We start from the raw sequence: 12,884 nt of genomic DNA on the forward strand, positions 1-12,884 counted from the left end.
ACAGTTATATGCTACAGTAGGCGTTTTACTAGTTCAGTTAAATGCCATAGATGCATTTTAAATAGTATACTAGTATTGCTCAGTTCATATGGGACTACGGTCCAATGGGTGGGCTCCCATAGTCGCCTCTAGGTTCAGATAACCTAGTAAAAAGCAAGATATGATAAATCAGTTATAAACAGTATTTTACTTTATCAGTGGCACTGTACTGGACTTCAGTTGTCCTTGGGTTAGGCTCCCATAGTCGTCCCTAGGTTTAGATAACCTAGTAACCCTACTAGATTCGGGATTTGCTACCTCGGGCCTAGTTAGGGATGCGCGCACAACAAGTACAGTTGCCGGGCCCATCAGCAGCATGTTTAGTATTTTTACCTATTTACGAAAATAGTTTTCAAACTTCACAAAACAGATAAGTGAATTCAGCTTAGCTTCAGTCCAGTTTTCTATTGATATAGCAGACAGCTTTATGTTTAGTTCTTGATTGCCATGATTTACATGCTCATGTGCCATGTTTTAGCATTTCTAGTATGATTCTCAGCTTGCATATCAGCATAACATCTCTTAAAAAGCATGATTTCTGTAAATGCATGTTTTTGTGAGGTAGATGGTTTCTTACTAAGCTCTCAAGCTTATAGTTACATTTTTCCTTATACTGCAAATAAAGGTAAAGGAAAGATGGAATAACGGAGGTTGGAGGCAATGCGATGAGGATGTGTGTGAGAAGGAACCTGGAATAAAGATCCTTGGGGGAAATTAGCAAATTAAGAACTTAGTACTTCTTATAGTATTACTTTTCTGCACTTTTAGATGCTAAGTGTCTTGATTCATGAGAGTATACACTATGTTATGCTTAGATTGTTATTTGTCATGATAGTAGATAGCTAACCGTGAGTAATGGCATGTCCAATAATAGTGTGGTGGTTGTAGTTGAATTTCTGAAAATTCTATATGAGGTCGGGTCTGATTTCTGCGGAAATCAGAAATCCCAATTGATCAGCCGATAGATTGAGCAGTCCTCAATCGATCAACCGATCGATTGGGAGAAGTCCCTGCGTACAGAAGGCTAGTGAGTCGATTAGCTGATCGATTGGGGAGCCCCAAGATCAGCCGATCGATCGAAGCGCGATCTGTCGCGTACAGAGAGCTGATGAGTCGATCAGCTGATCGATCGGCCATGGATCAATTAGCCGATCGATTGGGAATTTAATCCCACTAACAGAGAGCTTCTGAATCGATCTCTGGATCGATTGACCTGATTGGATCGATTAGCCGATCGATCCAGTTTTGACCCCATGCACAGTAGCGAGTTGAATCGATCAGTGGATCGATCAAACAACTCCAATCGATCAGCTGATCAATTGGAATGTCTGATTTCAGCTAGAAGTGCCAAAATTCAAATTTTGACCAAATAGGAAGTTAAGTCCCCTCCTTTTGCATGTGTACAACCTCAGAAGTATACTCTAAGAATAATTTCCAGAGTTCATAGTAAATAGTAGAGACTTTTTAATTAGTGCAGTCTTTTCTTTTCCGCACAAGAATAGTTAGCATAATGTAACCCCCGGCCTTACAGCCTAGATAGTAGGAGGCGGGGCGTTACATTTAGAGCTATCAAAATTATTCTCAATATTTCCAAAATCAGAGTTTACTTAGAAATTCTTTTTTACTTGAAAATTTCTCATTTTTAAACTTAGAAATTTTTTTACTTATAATTTTTTTTATATCAAAATAATTTTTAAATTGTTTCAAAGTTTTTTCAAAGTTATACCCTTAGATGTTTCTTGGTACCCCATTTTTGTGTGATCAAAGGGAGAGAAGGAAAAGATTAAGTTAAGGGGGTATAGATTTTCAAATTAATATTTTTTAATTTTTACACTTTATTGTAGAATTTGTTGTATTAACTTTATGTATGTTTATCCTAGCTTAATTTGGGTTGTTCACATCAAAAAGGGGGAGATTGTTGGAACCCCAAGATTGTTTTGATGCGATCAAACAAGTTAAGTTAGGTCCTATTAGTTTTTGATCCCTGTGTCTAAGTGTGCAGGAGCTTAGGAGCACAGGAAGTCGAGCGGAAGATGCGGCTAGCGAGAAGGATGACACGGGAAGGGAGCCGACAGGCTCGGTGCATTCGAGGGACGGAAGAGCTACGGAAGAGTACTCCGGTGGACGAGAAGAACGTGCACGACGTTAGAGGGATGAGAAGCAAGAGTAGAAGCCTGTTCGAGGAGAAGGCCGAAATTGGGTTCGGGTGAGCCTTATTTCGGTTGACCGAAATCACCCAAGCGAGCAAAGCTAGAGCGGAAGACCTAGACTGAGGCAAGTAGCACCGGAGCAAAGAGCCCTGATTGAAAAAGTCAACCTTGTTGACTTTAAGGGTCCGGGCGCCCGAACCCATTCCGAGCACCCAGACCAGTCCGGGAGCCCGGAGCAATTCCGGGCACTCGGAACCTCTTTTTATCCACGGTCGACGTGGATGTTGGTCGTTGCGAAGGAGATAAAGTTTTATCCCCTTCCAGACGCTTGAAACCCTTCCAAGCACCCCGACCAAGGCTATAAATACAGCCTTGGTCCAGAAGCTTGATAACAACAAGAATTACTAAGCAACACTTGTATATGCTTTCCACTTTATTTAGCTTCTTCATTTTTGTGCGTAAATTGATGTAAAGAGGCTTCTCCACCTGAAGGAGAAAGTAGTGCGATTCATTTTCTTGAATTAACAACCTCCCCAGTTGTAACCAAGTAAAAATTCTGGAGTCTCTTTCTTTTTTGTTTATTTAGTTATTTTTACAAGTGTTCATTATTTAAGTTAATTGTCCAAGAAGGGTTTCTTTTATAATTTGTGCAGGGCTATTCAACCCCCTTTCTAGTCGGCCAACCGGGATCCATCAGATTCTATATCTTTTTATTACTGACGATGAAACCGTGCGCTTGCGGTTGCGTAACAAGTTTTTGACGTAGTTTCCAAGGACTGCGTCTATAACATTAGAGATAATCATTCGAGTTAAATTAAACTTTTCTTTCTTTACTTTTTCATACTTGTAACTATTTTTAGAAATCCTGTTTTTGCAATTTTATTTTACATCTCTTATTTTCTTTTTTCTGCAACATAAATATAGTATTCAAACCATTGAAAGACTACGGAGCTCCAAAGTCTGTCCAAGAGTTAGGGCCCATTGTTCAGCCAGAGGTTCAAGCAAAAAATTTTATGCTTAGACCGTCCTTTATCTCCAAGATTCAGCAGGATCAGTTTAGGGAATTAGATTCAGAGAATCCCTATTCACACCTCATGGAATTCCATAGATATTGCAACATGTTGAAATATGAGTGGGTTCCATATGATTTTATACGACTATTAGTTTTTCCTTTTAGTCTTAAGGATGCTGCAAAGGTTTGGTTCAATACCTTACAACCCAGAAGTATCAAAACTTAGGATGAGTTAGAGAAGAAATTTTTGAATAAATATTTTCCTCCACAGAAGACCATATATTTGAGAAATCCAGTTTTGCATTTTAAGCAACTTGTTGGGGAGGAGTTACGTCAAGCTTGAGAAAGATATTCATTTCTTTTGTATCAATGTCCACACCATGGTATTGAGAAATGGTTGATTGTGTTGGGGACCGTTGGTGGCCGACTGTTGGAGGGGTTGAATAGCCCTACACAAATAAAAATACCCTTCTCGGATTTTAAAAGAACACTTGCATATAATTAAATAAAGAAAGAAACTAAAAGAAGTGGCTCACGGATTTGACTTGGTTACAACCGGGGAGGTTGTTAATCTAAGGAATGAATCACACACTAAATATCTCCTTCAGATGGAGAAGCCTCTTACAACAATGAAATACAAAAAATGAGAAGCTAAACTAGACAAGAGAAGCACACAAGTGTAGAGTATGCAATTGCTTGATGATTTAAATGAATGAAAAGCTTCTGGACGAAGGTTGTATTTATAGCCTTGGTCGGGGTGCTTGGAAGCGTTCCAGGCACCTGGAGGGGATAAAGTTTTATGCCCTTCGGAACGGATCATGATTAAACGCGATCCGGTCAAAATCGAGTTCCAGGCGCCCGGAATCGCTCCGGGTGCTAGGACTGGTCCGAGCGCCCGGACCACTAAAGTCAACATAGTTGACTTTTGGTTCAGGCTCTCTGCTCCGGTGTTGCTCGCCTCGGTTCGGGTCTTCTGCTCCGGCTTCGCTCGCTTAAGTGATTTCAGCCAACCGAATCTAATTTTGGCCTTCTCGAGCAACCTTCCTCTCCGGCTTCTTGTCCCTCGGAAATGTCGTGCGCTTCCTTCTCGTTCGACCGCGTACTCTTCTGCAACACCTCATCCCTCAGACGCACTGAGCCCGTCGGCTCTCTCCTGTGTCGTCCTACTCACTAGCTGCGTCTTTTGCTCGACTCCTTGTGCTCCTAAGCTCCTGCACACTTAGACACAAGGTTAAAACACCACAGGATCTAACCTAACTTGGTTGATCACATCAAAATAACCTTGGGGTTCTAACAATCTCCCCCTTTTTGATGTGAGCAACCCAAGTTAAGATAGGGTAAAGAGACATAAAGTTAAAATAATAAATTATGTAATAAAGTGCAAAAAATAAAAAATTGAATCTACTCCCCCTAAACTTAATCTTTTCGTTCTCCCCCTTTGATCACATAAAAATGGGATACCAAGAAAAATCTAAGGGTACTAAAAAACTTGGAAAAAATTTGAAAATTATTTTGTTATCACAAAAAATTTGCAATAATTCTAAAATATTTTTAAGTAAAAGAAATTTCAAGCAGAAAAAAGACTTTCTAACAAAAAAAATTCTAAGTTAGACAACTTTGCAAAAAATTTGAGAAATTTTTCTAAGTAAAAAAAAAATTCAAGCAGTAAAATATTTTTGACTAACTATTAAAAAATAATTTTGCTAAGTTTTTGCAAAAAATATTTTTAAGAAAAAAAATCTAAGTTAGACATTTCCAAGTAGAAAATATTTGAAAAAAAATTCTAAAGCATTAACTGATCCTAATTTAATGCTTTATCAGTTAGTCAATTAAATATTTTATTTCAATATTTTGGCTTCTAGGCTATGGCGAGGCACTAGGACTTCTTGGTTATTGGATCATCAACTACTTCTAGAAAAAACCTTATATAGAAATTAAATATTTAAAGAACTCTCTGAAAGCCCTAAATCTAAATTAAGGTTTAAGTTAAACACGACTTCGGAACCAAATATAGGTTCCAACCAATTGGGTTAATTAGGTATTTCATAGGAACATATTTCTTTGAAATATTTCTAATTTATCCCTTGTGATATCTAAAATATCAATTTAGATTATTGAATTTTCTATAACTTGTATTAGATGAGCATGCAAAATTTTTTAAGTTATTTATTTTTTTTGTAAATTATCATTTTCTAATTTACTTTATCAAACTCTTCTAATGGGCAAGATTTTGCTAGGATTAATTTTAAATTTTTAACCTCTTTTTCTAATTTACAGAAATCTTTAGTTAATACTTTAACAAACTTAAATAATTTATCGGGAGGAAGAAATCATACTTGACTTACCTTGTCGACCTCGTTATCCGTGGCTCCCCCTAAACTGCTGCTTTCTTCCGACGTAGCTCCCCCTTCATCGATGCTCTCGATGCTCATTTCAGACGAGCTTGAATCGTAGTCCTCGTCTTGATGACTTGCCATTAATGCAAGTCCGAAGAAGGCCTCAATTTTCGATTCGGACGATGTATCGTCCCACGTCTCTTTTAGTGTCTTGAACCTTTTTGTTTGGACAGGCTTCTTTCCTTTGTCTTTATCCTTGTTCCTTAGCTTGGGGCAGTTATCTTTGACGTTCCCTTCTTTGTTGCAGTGGTAGCATCTGATCGTCCTTTTTTTTCTACCCTGCGGATGGTTAGTTTTACTTGAATTAAACAACTTTTTAAAATGTCTTACCATCATTACCATTTCCTCGTCATCGAGAGAAGATTCTGACTCATGTTCATCTCTCGCTGCCTTGAGGGCGATGTTGTGCTTCGGCTCCTTCGTACATGCACATCTCGATTCATGCATTTCAAACGTAGAAAATTATTCTTCTAAGGTAATATTTTCTAAGTCCTTAGAGATATAAAAAGCATCTACCAGTGAAGTCCATTTCATATTCCTAGGGAACGCATTTAACGCATACCTTAGCAAATCTCGATTACTTACCTTTTCTCTAAGATTCGATAGTCCGGTGATGAACTCCTTAATTCTCGAGTGAAGATGCGCAATTGTCTCATCTTCTTCAACTCGTAGGTTGGTCAGTTGGTTGCGAAGTAAGTCCCGTCTCGCGAGCTTGGCTTTGGATGTCCCTTCGTGTAGCTCAAGGAACTTCTCCCAAAGCTCCTTTGCTGAATCGTAGTTGCTGATCCGGTTGACTTCTTATGGTGGAAGGATGCTCAGCAGATGGAATTCTGCTTTTCCATTTGCCACGTAGTCGACCTGCTCCTTTTTTGTCCACTAGTATTTTTCTTTACCTTCTGGTGCTATAAAACTGAATTCCATTATTAGAAGTAAATCAAAATCAGTTTAAAAAAAAATACCTTCATTCACTTTTTCCAGCTAGCGAACTCCCCCTCGAACTTTGGCGGGTATATGCTTGGTTCGGCCATCGTTTTTGCTTCGATCGACAGTTAGTCCTCCTGAAGTATCCTTTCTCTGATACCACTTGTTGGGGACCATTGGTGGTCGGCTGTCGGAGGGGTTGAATAGCCCTACACATATAAAAATACCCTTCTCGGATTTTAAAAGAACAATTGCATATCATTAAATAAAAAAAGAAACTAAAAGAAGAGGCTCACGGATTTGACTTTGTTACAACCTGGGAGGTTGTTAATCCAAGGAATGAATCACACACTAAAGATCTCCTTTAGGCGAAGAAGCCTCTTACAGCAATGAAGTACAAAAAATGAGAAGCTAAACTAGACAAGAGAAGCACACAAGTGTAGAGTATGCAATTGCTTGTTGATTTGAATGAATGAAAAACTTCTGGATCAAGACTATATTTATAACCTTGGTCGGGGTGCCTGGAAGCGTTCCAGGCACCTGGAGCGGGATAAAATTTTATCCTCTTCGCAACGGATCGTGGTCAAATGTGATCCGGTCAAATTAGGTTCCGGGCACCCGGAATCGCTCCAGGCGCCCGGACCACTAAAATCAACATAGTTGACTTTTGGTCCGGGCTCTCTGCTCTGGTGCAGCTCACCTTGGTCTGGGTCTTTCGCTCTGGCTCCGCTCGCTTGGGTGATTTCAGCCAACCGAAATAAGGCTCACCCGAATCCAATTTCGGCCTTCTCAAGCAACCTTCCGCTCCGGTTTCTCGTCCCTCGGAAACGCCGCGCGCTTCCTTCTCGTCCGCCCGCGTACTCTTCTGCAGCACCTTGTCCCTCGGACACACCGAGCCCGTCGGCTCTCTCCCGTGCAGTCCTTCTCACTAGCTTCGTCTTTTGCTCGACTCCTTGTGCTCCTAAGCTCTGCACACTTAGACACAGTGTTAAAGTACCACAAGACCAACCTAACTTGGTTGATCACATCAAAATAACCTTGGGGTTCCAACAGATTGTACACTTATTCTATATTGGGCTTTCTTTCCAAAATAAGAATCAATTAGATTGTGCATCTAGAGGATCCTTCATAAAGAAAAGTTTGGACGAAGCATATGAAATAATCTATCGGATAGTATCAAATCTCAATGATTGGTCAGGACAAGAACTAATGACTCTCTCATTAAGTGCATTTGAAGACAAAGAAAAAGGAAATGATGAGGGATCAAAAGAAAAAAAAATAAGCAAGAATGTGTAGATAGTGAAATTCAGAATGGTTTCAAAGAAGATATCACTTTGAATCAAAGGGATCTCCAAGCTTTATTCCGTTGGTGCGGTGAGTCTTTATCAAAAATGTTTGGAGAGGGAATTTCTTCAACTGATTCTATTTCAAGAGAGAAATGTGAAAATATTTCTTGTGCAGAAGATAACTTTGATTATGAAGGAGATGAAGAAATGGTATTAGAAACTCAAGAGATCTCAGGGAAAGAGACAGCAAGAGAAGAAATAAAGTTACTAGAGCAAGATCCAACCTTGCCAAAAATCATGCCACCTTAGCTAGAGTTGAAACCATTGCCGCCCAACCTGAAATATACGTACCTTGGTCCGGATTTCACTTTTTTGGTGATAATCAATGCACATTTAACTGAGTTGGAAACACAAAGATTGATTGACGAGTTGAGGTTGCATAGGAAAACGATTGGGTGCACCATAGACGATATTAAAGGAATAAATCCCTCTCTTTGCATGCATAGAATTCTGCTTGAAGAGAGATACAAAAATTCGATCGAACATCAAAGGAGATTGAGCCCAAACTTGAAAGAGGTGGTAAAGAATGAGGTGCATAAGCTTCTTGATGCTGGGATTATTTATCCTATTTCTGATAGCGAATAGGTGAGTCCAGTGCACGTGGTTCCGAAAAGAGGAGGAATGACTATAATCATAAACGAGAATAACAAATTGGTTCCAACACGAACAGTCACAGGATGACAGATGTGTATTGATTACAGGAAATTAAATAAAGAAACTAGGAAAGATCATTTTCATTTACCATTTATTGATGAGATGCTTGAAAGGTTGGCAAAACACTCATATTTTTGCTATTTAGATGGCTATTCAGGATTCTTTCAGATTCCAATTCACCCCCAAGATCAAGAAAAGACTATTTTTACATGTCCTTATGGAACCTTTGCTTATTAACATATGTTGTTTGGGCTTTGTAATGCCCCAGCTACTTTCCAAAGATGCATGATGGTAAGTTTTTCAAATCTAACAGAGAAAATCATGGAGGTATTTATGGATGATTTCTCAGTTTATGGAAATGATTTCGGCACCTGTTTATTAAACCTTTCTACGATTCTTCAAAGGTGCGAAGATGTAAATTTGGTATTAAATTGGGAAAAATGTTAATTCATGATTAAAGAAGAAATTGTCTTGGGACACAAGATATCAGAACATAGAATTGAGGTGGATCAAGATAAGGTAGAAGTAATAGAGAAATTACCCCTGCCAATTAATATAAAAGGAGTAAGGAGTTTCTTGGGGCACGTTAGATTCTATAGGCTCTTTATAAAGGATTTTTCAAAAATCTCTAAGCCACTAACTAATTTGTTCATTAAAGATGCTGAATTTTGTTTTGATAACGATTGTATGGAGGCTTTCAAAAAGAATAAAAATGCTCTTACCTCAACCCAGTAATTCAAGCCCCGGACTAGGAGCTTCGATTTCAAATTATGTGCGACGCCAGTGACTTTGCTGTAGGAGCAGTTTTGGGGTAAAGAAAGAATAAGATTTTGCATGCAATTCACTATGCAAGTAAGACCTTAAATGCAACCCAAATAAACTATTCTACTACAGAAAAAGAATTTCTAGCAGTAGTCTTTGCATTTGACAAGTTTAGATCATATCGAGTGGACTCAAAGGTGATAGTGTATACTGATCATGTTGCAATTCAATATCTTCTTGGCAAGAAAGATGGCAAACCATGACTTATCAGATGGATCTTGCTTCTTCAGGAATTTAATCTAGAGATTAAAAATAAGAAAGGGGCGGAAAATGTAGTGGCGGATCATTTATCTCGAGTATAGAAAAATGGGAAAAAGTATGCAGAGTTAGATATGCCTATTACTGACACCTTTCTTGATGAACACCTTCTGGTATTAGCTTGCATAAAGACAACTTGGTATGCAGATCTTGTTAATTATCTTGTGAGTGGAGTTTTGCTCACAAATTTCACCAGACAACAAAAGAAAAAAAATCTTTCGGATGTCAAGAATTATGTTTCGGATGGACCATTTCTGTACAAGAAATGCAGTGATGTAATTTATCGAAGATGTATACCCGAGGAAGAAGTGAAGGATATTTTGTTCCATTGCCATTCTTCATCTTACAGAGGGCATCCGAGATTTTTAAAAATAGCTACAAAAGTCTTGCTAGCAGGATTTTCTGGCTGAATCTATTTAAAGACACACAAGAATTTGTGCAATCCTGTGATCAATGCCAAAGGACCGAAAGCATTACTAAGAGACAAAATGTCACTAAACTACATTCTCGAAGTTGAGTTATTTGATGTATGGGGAATAGATTTCATGAGACCCTTTTCATTGTCGTGTGGAAATAAGTTTATTTTAGTGGCAATGTACTATGTGTCAAAATGGGTGAAGGTCATAGCTTATCCTACAAGTGACGCAAGGACAGTCATTAAATTGTTTAAAAAGATGATTTTCCCACGATTTGGCATACCTAAAGCAATTATTAGTGATGGAGGGTCGCATTTTATAAAAAAAACAATTTGAAAACTTACCAAAAAAGTATGGGTGAATTACAGAGTGACAACATCATACTATCCACAAACTAATGGGCAAGTTGAGATCTCTAATCAAGAAATTAAAGACATATTAGAGAAAATGGTTTCTACTTCACGTAAAGACTAGTCATTGAAGTTAGATGATGCTTTATGGGCATACCGTACAGCTTATAAAACTCCAATTGGTATGACCCCATTCCGGCTAGTTTATGAAAAGTCATGCCATCTTCCAGTAGAATTAGAACATAAAGTCTACTGGGCACTTAAAAAGCTTACCATGGATCTCAAGTTAGTAGGACAAAAAAGGAAGCTCCAGTTAAATGAACTCGATGAGTTAGGAATGGATGCTTAAGAGCATGCTAAATCCTATAAAGAAAGAACAAAGAAATGACATGATCAACATATACTACGCAGAGATATCAAAGAAGGAGACCTAGTTTTATTATTCAATTCAAAGTTAAAACTTTTTTCAGGAAAGTTAAAATCATGATGGGCAGACACATTCAAAGTTAAAAAGGTATATCCCTTCAGAGTAGTAGACATTTGGAATGAAGAGCTCGAAGCAGGATCGTTGAAATGGAGGAGAGTGTCAGGTGTTTTATGTGACCGTAAAATATCTCTAAAACTTAAAGGAAAATTCTACAAAATCGTAGATAGACCTGCTATGCTGTTGGGTTATGATTGGAGCACATGAGCAGAAGATGAGAGTTGTAGAGATCATGATGTTAAGGTGGATATGTGGACATATGAAAATGGACAGAATAAGAAATGAGAGCAATAGAGAACAAGTCGAAATTACATCTATTAAGGGAAAACTTCGATAGACACGTTTAAGATGGTACGAGCATATACTTAGACGACTAATAAATGCTCCAATTAGGTGATGTAAAACTATGACAAACACGCATATCAAACGAGGAAGAGGAAGATCAAAAAAAGACTTGGTTAATCACGATAAATCAAGATAAATTTTATTTAAATATAGATAATAGTATAATTGGAGATAGAACTTAATGATATAAAAGGATTCATATAGTCGATCCTATTTAATAGGATACGATTTGATTATTGTTGTAATAATTCAGATAATAATGTGTTGTACTTCTTTTACTGTGTACAGAATTAGACAAAGGGAGTCAGTATGACGCTCTACCAATTTTGAAAAATATCATGAAGTTTGCACAGGATGATAATATAAGAAAAAGTCAGACAAATTTCTTGGTCCCTCTCATCGCCTCAGCTTCCCCATCCTTTGAAACCGGCTTGGTAACCAGTCTGCTTCTTGAAAATATGCACCGGCCAATTGGGCTTTATATTCAGAATTTTATCAATTTCATCTAACAGTAAACTTGTTTCCCCATCGAGATGCATGGGCTGCTCTTCCCTTGTCCTTGACGCAGCCCATATGTTCCAAAATGAGCTGCACCTGTCCTACCTAGGGCCTCTAAGAGTGTAAACAGGGGCCCGAAATGAAGGATAGACAGTAGCCCACACAGTTATGTCCCAGTTATATGCATCAAATGAGCAAAATTCCTTTTCCTTTGAATGGATCTTCCTCCAAACTGTCCGGTTAAATGCATACCCTACATTGCCTATCTTCTCAGCAATCAGCATATCCTAGCCTTCTTTATAGTTCACATCTGATGGAGCCAGGTTTGCAACATAACAGTAGGGACATATTAAGGGTTTCAATCCTATTGATAAGATGGAGGTTCCAGTATGCATTTGGACAGATGTAATGGTCCTCTTCGATGAAAAGAATGTGACTGGTAAATTCCTTAGTTTCATCCAGCACATCCCACACAGTATTCAGCATCCACCACTGATGTTTCAAAGAAACTATGTTCGGTGACCGGTGATTGCTATATTGATCATCTGTCCCATTGCACTTCATTACAACAAGACCATCCTGATCACCGCAATCACCAGGTGAGATGCCAGGAAAGCTATTAGGAGGAGAATATGGTGCAAAGATCTGCTTGATCTGGCAGAACCGGATGCCCTGGACAATGCTATCCATCTCAGGGAAGTATCCGCCGTGGTTTACAATCAGCAATGTTTCTCCATTGCCTTCCTCGGCAGCAAGGCTCTGGACGACCAACTTGAGGCATAAGGGGAGGTTATGAACATAAAAAATTATCTTTGTGTGGTCTTTGGCGAGGTTAGGAAAGAGATTCAGGTTCCTAGGTGCCAATTTGTCTCTCTGATCCAGAGAAGTCGACAGAGCCCTGAGCTCAGACTTGAGATGCCTCACCAGGGTGGTCAGTTTCCCAAACAGCAGCCCTTTCCAAGTTTGCAAAGGAAGCATATTAAGTTACTGCTCCATCTTGGAGCATAAAGATAAATAATATAACGATCACAAGGATTGAAAGAATGAGCGGTCAAACACGTCGCCAAGGAAGAGATTCTCTCACAGCGCGTGACCTCCAATTAAAGGCCATCAAACTTTTGATCCTAGGAACCCTAATCCTGCAATGGCATCTCAAATCTCGAACTTGTGGTCGAATCGGATCTGAAAAACTC

The 12,884-nt window shown here is 38.7% G+C and overlaps 1 pseudogene; it reads right to left on the bottom strand.

The window, feature by feature from the left end:
* Positions 1-11,510: 11,510 nt before the first annotated feature.
* LOC122003503 lies at positions 11,511-12,579 on the bottom strand (annotated as a pseudogene).
* Between the last annotated feature and the right edge of the window lie 305 nt (positions 12,580-12,884).

The sequence above is a fragment of the Zingiber officinale genome, chromosome 1A (genome assembly GCF_018446385.1).
Source record: "Zingiber officinale cultivar Zhangliang chromosome 1A, Zo_v1.1, whole genome shotgun sequence".
Lineage (NCBI taxonomy): Eukaryota > Viridiplantae > Streptophyta > Magnoliopsida > Zingiberales > Zingiberaceae > Zingiber > Zingiber officinale.